This window comes from Phocoena sinus, chromosome 1 (genome assembly GCF_008692025.1).
Source record: "Phocoena sinus isolate mPhoSin1 chromosome 1, mPhoSin1.pri, whole genome shotgun sequence".
Classification (NCBI taxonomy): domain Eukaryota; kingdom Metazoa; phylum Chordata; class Mammalia; order Artiodactyla; family Phocoenidae; genus Phocoena; species Phocoena sinus.
In genome coordinates, this window is record NC_045763.1 from 174,860,254 (window position 1) to 174,871,001 (window position 10,748).

A 10,748-nucleotide genomic window follows, 5' to 3' on the forward strand; every position below is an offset into this window, starting at 1 on the left:
AAACTTTTGTTTACCTTACTGATTCAATATTATGGATGAGAAAGAAATATTTTTAATAGTTAATCACAGCAGTTTATATTGGAGTTGTTGGGTCTTACTCTAAATCCAAATTGATCTCCTTAAAGAGAAGCTGTTAAGGATAGATTTACAAAGTTATAATGACATGAGTGATCTTTTATATTCATTCTGGCCTGTCCTCATATGGTCGTAATTTGTTGTTTCATTTTTTTGATTGGTTAAATAAGAGATGTGTTAAAATGTTCACATTTCATGGATGGATGGAAGAGACACATGAAAACCTGCTAGAGTTCACTCTAAGAGGAAACATGGATGCTCCAAGTTATTTTTCTCCACACAGTTCAAACATAATTAGTTTACCTTTTTAGCTGAAATATAAAGATAGCTATACATTTTAAATGTCAATAATATGTCCTTGATCTACAGGTTCTCAAATAAGGAGAGAAGTGTTGCAAAAATCTGTGTGTGTTGAGGAGGAGCGGTGTAAGTCTAGAATCTGTCTGCACTCAAAGGTGAGAAGATGCTGAAAACAAGTACTTTAGTCAAAAAAAAAGGTTCAAGAATAATTTTGTGCTTCTTAAGAAATTGCTTGGGACTGCCTTTTTCTTAGCTATGAACTTTAAGTTTCAATTCACAGGGAAGACTGGATTCATTTCTCTTAGTTCACATTTCAAAAAATAAAAGTGCTATTTTTTAAGTGACTGTGAAACTTTCAGTAAGTAGGAAAGAGTATCTCTTACAAATCCAAAAAACTCACATGCTATCATAATCGGTTACTCAAGACAGGTTTTGAATTCAAATTAACAAGTTGCTTAAAAACTTCATTTGGGGGCTTCCCTGGTGGCACAGTGGTTGAGAGTCCGCCTGCCGATGCAGGGGACACGGGTTCGTGCCCCGGTCCGGGAAGATCCCACATGCCGCGGAGTGGCTAGGCCCGTGAGCCATGGCCGCTGAGCCTGAGCGTCCGGAGCCTGTGCTCCGCAGTGGGAGAGGCCACAATAGTGAGAGGCCCGCGTACCGCAAAAAAAAAAAAAAAAAAAAAAAAAAAACTTCATTTGGAGTGAAATTAGTAATAAGGAACAGAAAATATACTTTCTAGTTTGTTGCTGTTGTTCATTGATCACTGGCAATTCATTTTTTTTCTAGATTATTCAATTTTGGAAAGTTTAGTCTTCTTCCACATTATTTGATAGTATAATCTTGGAAATATTACTATTCACATGTATATAATGTATTGAAACTTTGTATATTGGTGACAGGTCTGAATGAATAATCAGAAATTCTCATTATAAATTCAAGTAAAGCCACTCAATTTAAATGTTTTGAGTAAGCTAGACTTGGTCTGTATATTAATATATTTGCTGTTATATAAGAACATTTTGAGAAAAGTATGGGTTAATTATCTTAAAGGAGCATTTGTTTACTTTATTGTGTGATTTATTCAACCTTTAATGATTTTCTTCTAAATATTTAGATTTTGTTCATTACTATTTGAGGTGTTCACGTCTGAAAAAGACTGTTCCACCATCTCTGTACATACATTTATGGGGCTGATTTTTCAAACCCTTAGAAATACTTCCACACTAAAGACAGGAAAGCCACAACTGTATTGTCTACCCCAGGAATTTCGCGATTGAATTAACTTTTGTTCTATATTTACTTTAGCTAAACAGAAGGAGCTTCTGTACACAGTATTAAAAGTTACAAATACTTGCATCTTAAAAGTGCATGCATATCAAAGATATTACAAATTACAAAGAACACATGATTAACAACCTGCATAAACATATGTGATTTTGTATTATGATACTTGAGTGAACCCATGCTAAATTTACTCCTTGATTTGATTTAATCACTTGCCCAAACTGGCTTATATTTGTGGACATCATCTGAAATGTTTAAAAGATTATAGTTTTCAGTTGTGAGAGTGTTAAATGAATCTGTAAAGTAGCAGTGTGTTTATATACAGCCACTGTTTGACACTGAAAAGCTAAATGCATGCTTACTCAATTCCGGTCTTCCCAAGGCTAGACTGCTTTTTAATAGTGCGATATTCTAGAGATAGCTTTTAAAATTAACAAAATGCAAAACTCCAGAAAAGTTCATAAAAAACAGCTCAATCCTGATGAGGTTGTCTGATATCTGCAGAAATCAGGAAGAATAAGTCTATCTGTAAGTATTCTTTCACAATAAATCTATAATGGAATTTAAATGAAACACACCATTATGAGACAATAATTCTTATATAGCAGAGAGCTACAATACGTTCGAATGTAATGTTAACATATTTATTAATTTAATCAATAAATGTGTATTTTATAGATTTAATTTGCTGAAACTATAACATGGTAGCTCCTTTATCAGCTATTAAAAGAAATTTTCTATGCCTTGGGTGCTTTTAGAGGCATCCACATCTGAGTAAATTAGGGTTACGCAGTAATACAAATGCTCCTCAAAAAATAATTATAAATAAAAATAGTTTACACTGAGATACATACCATTTTTAACTCTAAACTTAAAAAATAAAAAATTTGAGAAATTATGAATTGTGTGTAAGAAATAGCAATGAATATAGAAGAATAAGACTCTTTAAGATTTCCTAATTTATTATATTGCATGTCATTTTTCCACATCTGAATTTATGCTTTCCTGGTTAAAAATAAACAGTTACAAAATTAACACAACTATTTATGTCATGATAAAATGTGTAGTAATTCAATCAGCTCATTAAAAGTATATTAGTTATATCTTTTAATCTTGGGGGAAATGCAAAACTGGTTAGAAAATAACTGTGTTTATTTCAATTAGAGCATCTATTAGTTATTCATGATTTGTTATTTTGAATATGAAATTGAGAAATATCCCAGAACTGTTTGCATGAATACTTTATTTCAAACCATAAGTATAGGAGAGCTAATTCATAGCTTATGAAATAATTATCTATGGAGATTTTGTAACTGGATAGGTCTGCAAATAACTAATTGGATATAAATATTCTTAATAACCCATCAAATATGCCTTGAAATGATAACAATAAAAGGCTTAAAATGTTATTGATGGGGATATTTGATGACCAGTGTAAAATGGTTTGAGTGGCTATTTGATATCGTTAAAAAGAAAAAAAAAAGGGGGGGAGCTAGGCCAGGACTTCTAGATATATTTTCAGCAAAAGGGCCATTAGTGTTCATGATTAAATTTCGTCTTCAGAGAATCTTTTACTCTTTTATAGAATAGAATAAACATCTTAATACTATTTCCTTTTAAGAATCAAGATCATCCATTAGCAATCAATAATATTAAACACAATTTTTTTTCTTTTGCTCTCCTTTAGAACTCATGAATTGTAAATATTAAAATCATAAAACCAAATAGCAGTGCATGGAAAAACTGGTCAGAGTTACACTACTAAATGTCTAAATGAACTTATCCATGTAGCTGCTAAATTAAAACACCAACAATGCTAGATGTCACCTAATTAATCCTGGTAAGCTGAATATGAGTTGATAATGTCAGAAATTACAAGTCTGGCTTTTCTCGAGTTTCTTCATTATGAAAGTTGTTATATGAGAATATTTCGATCTTGTTTTCAGTTAAACTGACAGAGATCAACAAGTTAATATAAATCTGCTAAGAAATCAGACTTTCACTAAATGACGCTGAAAAGTCAATCAAGAGCAACTATTTTTGTAAAAGTGACTCTTCTCCGAGAACTTCATTAAAGCCAAGGTAAATATGATGTAAATAAGAACTAATGTGCCTTAAGGAGTGTACTCTTTAAGCTTGTGTTTTTTGTTTTTTGTTTTCTAGCTACACAATATCAAAACAAAAGAGATGCTATGTAAATTCATTAGACTCCATAAAAACATAGACCAAGAATATTTGGTACTAATTTTTTTTTCAGTTGAGTCAACATTACTTCTTGCATGGAAAAAGAATTTTATCCAGAAACCAAACAAAAAAATCAAACATACATGGTATCTTTTTCAAAATACATTTTGTTTTCATAACGTTTGTAATTTTAAAGCATCCTCATCTCTTCTGTCATTTTTTCTGCAAAAATACTATGAAGTAGATGGTGTTTTCAACCATGTGAGAGATGAGGGTTGGAAGGAGTAGTCAAGACACCTTACTAGGATCGCATTAGTGAGATGGAACTAGAAATAAAATTGAGGAAGTGTTCTTAGATCCATCTCTCTCTACTTTTCACAATAACCCAATACTAAGAGGTAAAAAGAAAACTGTTAAGAATCTTAGAAGAGGACCTCATTAATCATAAGTCATAATCATAACATACAAACACCTTTGGGATATTTTTTAATAAAAGATAGATTTGTGCTAAACTTGCCACGGATGGGCGTTACATTTGTCTTTGCGTCTGAACTTTGAACTTCTAATACTAATATCTAATTTTCTAAATTATTAAAATTTTAGACACTCTACTCAGTAACTACTCTTTTTGGAGATAATATGAAAAAAATCAAAATAAGAGGTAATATAGGAAACTGAAGTATAGGCTGATAACAGAGCATCAAAGTTTTGAAGTCCTATCAGTTGAGTTCTTTGCACTTGTAGAGAGAAACACACAAAGGCACTATTCAGAAAAGAAATTCCATCTTTATTTAAAAAACACACAAATCTAGGAGTAAGGCTAATCTCATATATGCATGTATGTATATGATACACACACACATGCACACACACACTCTTAGAGTCCCAATGGTTTCTTCCTACTTAGGTTTGATTTACTTGATTATCATATATCAATCATTCTGCATGAAGAAAATCAAAATGTACTGTATTTTATAAAAAATGTACATTTTCATTACAATGTTGAGTTTATTAAGAGAAAATATCTCATGAGAAGCTGGAATGACATATTCTCTGATTAAATGATAAATGAAATCAATCATATGGTATGTCTGCTTCATTTAAAAACACTATTAAAGCAATGTAATTTAAAATAAATACCTTCTTCACTCACCCAAAAGTGGGCATACATATGTAATACAATGTATAATAATGGTATATTCACTGCAATAGAACTCCAGAGGGTAAAATGCAAAAGAATTCAGGAATTGGAGTTCATTGACAAATTACTTTTTCCAGTGGAGTAAAAACTACCTCTTGCATCAAACTAAGAAAAGCACCATAACTTTGCAATTTTATGACCCAAAGTCACAATTATGTTTCATATTTCTTCAAGATGTTATCAGTGAGCCTTACAAGTAGAAAAATTATTGATCAGGGATCTACGTCAATAAATGTAAGTACTAAAATTATTTCCAGAGAAAAATCTTAAAGAATACAATTTCTTAGAAAAGAAAAACTGTTAGAAATAAATGAAATAGTTTTAGGATTATATCTTATCAAAATTTTTTGCTTCACTGTGTGGGGATTCCAGACTCCTTCAACATGTAAGCAAAACAATATCAATAATAATAACATAACTTATTCAAATTGTGGTTTTCATTTTAATTGAGATTTTTGGGGGTTGTTACGTCTGATAGTGGAAGAAATCTATTGGCTAGTAACATTATACATCTCCAAAACCTGGAATTTTAAAAAGCTTTATTTATGGGAGATTTTCCATAATTTAAAAAATGTGTTTATATTTTATTTTTCAGTTTCCAACTGGTTTCCTAAGCCCAAAGATTTCTATACTGGGGTCATACATAACACTGCTTTAGGGCAAGCTCTTTTCTCATCCTATTTGACAACTCAACCCACCTTTACCCCAAGGATTTTTTTTTTTTTTTGAAATTGAGATAATTACATGAAAATACCCACAAAACATTTCTCTCAAGTAGTCAGAATTAAATTGCTAGTTGAAGACGCCCTTAATAGTTCTCCAATTCTCCTTTATATATTCAGGTCTATGACCTGAACAAGAAGCAGTTTTAAGGCATTTCTGCAACTATTAGCTTACATCCTTCATTAGGGTTCTACATTCCTTCCTCTAACTTCTACCCTCCCCATTTCTTCCTCTCACCTTAGCCAAGTTTATGATTTTTGTAACATTGTTAAACATTTAAGTGGATTTAAATGGTTCTTGAATGCAAATATCAAGAAGTTATGCATCATAGCAGACCCACTTGAAAATACATGTATTCCATCGCTTCAAACAGGGAAAAATTACCACGGGAGGGGTCAAACACAGGTTATATCATTGTCAATAAAATATAGACATTCAGTCCTTACCTGCTTAACTGCATGATGACAAATCTAAACAGCTCGCAAAAGAAAAAGTACCCCAAATCTGAATCATCCGTCTTCGAAGCTGCTGTGACAGTTTTATACCCTGGTGCTTTCTTCTTTGCTTACATCTATTTGACCGGCTAGACTATTTGTAAGCAATAGGAGGGTTATTTAGCAACCCCAGTCACCTCTTCCTCGTTTCAAGCCTCGGGATGGTATCTCACACAGCCGGAAACATGCATCTTATCTTCGAGGGTAGAGCCTCCCCAGCGTTTCCCAGTCGGATTCCCATCAGAAGGTGGTCCCTGCTCTAAAGGGCTGATTACGTTTCTGACCTGGTGCAAAGTAAAAGGGACTGTGGCTCAACTCTTGGAGACTAGTAGAACAGCCATCGGAGTCTTAAACTCTTTGCCACTGCTCGGCTGCAGAACGAGCATCGCCAGCAGCCCAGAAGCACCACCCCCTCTCGGGTGGACGCCGGAGGGGAGCGCTCCCAGCCTGGACCCTCCTACCTCCCGCCCCGCCTCCAGGAAAGGGGGACGGAAACCGAAAAGCCTAACTTGCAAGTGGGTATAACAGAAGCTGAAAGACTCACAACCCTTACTCTTTGCTTTTCACTTATATTCCAACCTCTGGCTCCAAGTTCAAATCCAACTCTTTCTTTCCCCCACCGCTCCACCCTCCGGATTCCTGCGAGTTGGTGAAGGAAGGGAGGGTGTGACGGTCAGCAACACTTTCACACAGAGCCTGAGAAGTCAGCTATTCTAAGCCCAACCAAACGTATGGATGGAGACTCATTTTTTATGAAGCAGGCATGCTGGAGAGCCGTCATTTCTTAGTCCTAGGTACAGCTCATTAAAAATAATAATAATAATTAATAAATACAAACGCAGATGGGCGCTGCTGAGGGATTCTAGAGCTCCCAAATCTGGCCTCTAGCACAGAAAAGAGGTTTTGCTCAAATTCGGCGGGAGGAAGACTGGAAATGGAGCGTGAAGCAAGGATGAACCCCCTGGCGCGCGCCCGGCTCCAGGGCTGCGAATGCCCACGCCGGGCGCCAGTTCGCCGCAGGGGCCTAGAGCCGAGCCTGCGCCGGCGGAGCGGGCGGGGCGCGGGGCACTGTCCCCACCCGTGAGGGTCATCCCCATTCCCGGCGCCAAGCCCGGGCCGCCCGGTCTACAGGGCACCTTGTCCTCCGCGCACCTTGTCCTCCGTGCTCCCGGCGCCCAGGTGGCTTAGGCGTTGCCACGAGCTGCGGACAAATCTCCAGGCAGAGTCGCCTGTTGCTCGCCCTCCCGGTTAAAGCGTCCTTGACGGTGCAATGCACATCTTCCCTCCACCAACCTGAGTTTCAGGTTATGATACAGGAAAAAAAAGCACTTACCTAAGTACCTGACGTCTGTGCCTTACTGGAGTAGACTAGGTTAAGAAGCAAAGATCTGACTGCACGGAAAGTTGGGTTTTTTTTTTTTTTCCTTCCCTCCCTCCACTCCTGCGCAAAAGCAGCAGTCCTCCAAAGAGGATGTTTGAATTGGTGAATTATGGTAAGCCCCTCGTTTCTTCAGCTGAAGTCTCGGGCGCTGATGGCACTTGTCAGTCAGGACGACCAGGCTGGGAAGGAGACCAGGTAGAAACTAGTGACGGGTGAGGGGAGCCCAGTGGTGCGGACCACAGGCAGCCCCGTTCTCTCGGTGGAAGCCAAGGGGGAAAAGCCCTTGAATCCCGAGATGGGGGATGGATGATGCCGCAGCTGGAGTACTTTTCTGTCTGGAAGCTAAAAGGGCTTTTGAATTTAAAAAAGCATGACTTAGGGTGTCGAGTCAGCCATCAATGACGACAGAAATAGTTCTTTCCGAGAAATTTAAAAAAGGCGGGGGGGGGGGGGGGTGGAGAGAGAGAAAAAGGAAGAAAGAAAAGAAAAAAGGAAAGAAAGAAAATCTTGAATAGGTTTTCACCTCCATCCATCCCAATAACCAGAAATGTAGAAACCAGCAACTTGTTCTTATGGGGAGGGGTTGAGAGGGGGGTTCACAGAGAAAAAACCCCAAACCTCAGCATGCATTAGAGACGACTGATACATTCGGGTTTGGCAATTAATAAATTCTGTGTCCTTGTCAATGTGTGAAGTAAAAGCTAAGATTTAAATGTTTCTCAGCACACCTATACTTAAAGGGGAAGTGATAATCATAACTGTCAGTTAATCTCATAAAAATGCTCATAAAAGAAAAAAACACTGACATATTAACATACTTATTAAAATTGAGTCTGGGGGTTGAACAAGTGTGAAGGTTGAGGCAATTAAATTTTTCATATAAAGTCTGTCCCTGAATTTCAATGATTAGTACCAAGATAATCACTGCTTTCTTCTGATAGCTCTCTTCCTCTGAAATGAGCACTCTGTGTCCAACTAACTGTTCACCAGTTAAATTCACAAAATTGGAAACCTACTTCCAAATGTGATGCCTGAATTTAAATACAACACCCAAAATAATGTGTTCATGTGTGATCTGGGATGTAATAAAAATAAAAATGGTGCACTCAAAACTCACACTCCTCATGTTACCATACAGTGGCTTTTAGTGTTTAGTATCCTGCTGAACTCATAAAAATACACTTTACAAAAGTCCTCCCTATTCATGTAATTGCTTACGATGAACAAATAGTGACCTGAACAACCTTCTGAAGATCAGGAAAGAGTGAACTTTGCCAGACCCTGCAATTGTCAGAAGGTCTGTGTTAAGCTTACTCTTAGATAAACATAAAATTTGACCTTTCAAATGGCTCAGGAATGTGTGCCAAGAAGCATTACTGGGGTGGGGGGGGATGGTTAATGTTTCCTATAACCTGAAATATAAATGAGGGCAGAAATAAATAAAGAATGTAAAAGGTGATAGGGTAATTCATTACATGGGCTACATCAGCACAACTGCAACTAACATACTAATTAATCAACACATTCACATAGATCTTTGAGTTCTGAAAGTGACAAAAATGTAAGAAATGAGACATTTTTTAAACTAACAAGCTTATTAAAAATAACACTACTACTAAGTTTCTCACAACATATAAAGAGAAGAACTTACCAGAGGAAATTTCAGGAAGCAAGATGACTATGAGAAAAATACATCCAAGATGCCAACAGATATTCCATGATCTTCCAAACCAAGGTAAAAAGTGATGAGCTTCAGGGTGGTGCAACTTTGAAATAATCAGCAGTTCCTGGTGGCATACCAAGTAAAAACAAGTTACACGCAGAGCCAGGAAGCCCCAAGGGAGGGAAGCGAAGTGTGAAAGAGGTGCCTTTTATTTTAGGGGGAGTGGGAGGGGGCTTATTTGTGGTGAGCCTTAGGCAGACAAAGTGAAATTTTACGGACTGTACAGCCCCATACAGTGGGGAAAATTAGAAGCTGGGTAACCCCAGAGACCAGGAAGTGGACTACAGATAAATTTGCAAAGAGAAGTAAAAGGATGTGTTGAAGACAGCGGGATAAAGAGAGAACTAGGGAGCGAGGCTGTAGTCATCCTGATAGATACAGCAGCAAGAGTGATTTAGGCTGCTGGGAAGGATCCAATGAGAATTCAAGAGGCCACCGCTTCGGAATCCTGCTCTGATCTTCCCACTCTCGGTTCTTTAAGAGTTACCTGCATTGGGAACATGTTCATTAGGATTAATAGTATTCCATCAGTGCATTTCACTAGGATTTCCCTTGAACCCTCTCCCTTGCAGCAACCGAGGGAGGCGTAGTAAGGAACCCAACACAACCAAGCTCCCCAATAACCACCGTGGTCACTTTAGGATGACCAGATCATCCGCGATTTGCATTGGGGGCTGAAGACGCAGAGGAGGCCGGGTCGCCTGGCGCTTTCGGGGGCGCTGTGCCGGGAGGCTTAGGCACGGGGCCAGGGAACCGGCGGGTGGAAGCGGCAGCGGCGGCGGCAGGAGCCCTCCCAGGTCCTGCTTCCTCGGCGAAGGCTGCTTCTCCGGGACTCCAGGCAATTGACTTCCCTTCGAAACCTCAGCTCTAAACGCCTCGCTTTAGAAGCTAGAGCTTTGGAGGTTCTGACGACCGTCCCTGGGGGAGCAGGTGGCAGGCTGTGAGACTCCCGCGTCACCTTTTATTCCTAAACAATTGCGTAGGGAGACGGTGCCAGAAATGGCTTTGCTGCCGAATGCATTATCTTGCCTTTTTCATAGCCCAATACAGCACAAACGATCGCCCGATCGATCGGGTAAGACTAGATTTATTCCTTCTCCCCCTTTCCTCTACGGCCCCATCCCTCCTCCAAGCCCAAATCCCAAACCCAAATCCCAGTCTCTCTCGCGCGCTCTCTCTCTCTCATTCAATTCAGGAACTTCCTTTTTTTCTTTGAAACCTACTTCCCCTAGGGAATTGCTTGTGTGACTGAGGGGCTAGCGATTCTCTTTGCGGATGATTTATGTTTTGACAGTGAAATGAATCCCCCCGTCGCCACCCCCCCGCACCCTCCTTAGAGTATCTTCCTTCCTCCCCCGCCAGGGGTTCACTCTCAGCGCT

At 38.5% G+C, this 10,748-nt stretch overlaps 1 protein-coding gene across 2 annotated transcripts in view; it reads right to left on the reverse strand.

Moving 5' to 3' along the window:
* Positions 1-9,716, reverse strand: part of BRINP3 (BMP/retinoic acid inducible neural specific 3) — a 422,410-nt gene extending 412,694 nt beyond the window's left edge. Inside the window, exon 1 of one of the 2 annotated variants that reach the window (XM_032643010.1) lies at positions 6,217-6,651. The gene's annotated coding sequence lies outside the window, so the exon portion shown is untranslated. Of the gene's footprint in view, positions 1-6,216; positions 6,652-9,296 lie in introns of those variants that run through there. The other variant, XM_032643020.1, reaches the window with a different exon arrangement.
* Positions 9,717-10,748: the final 1,032 nt, after the last annotated feature.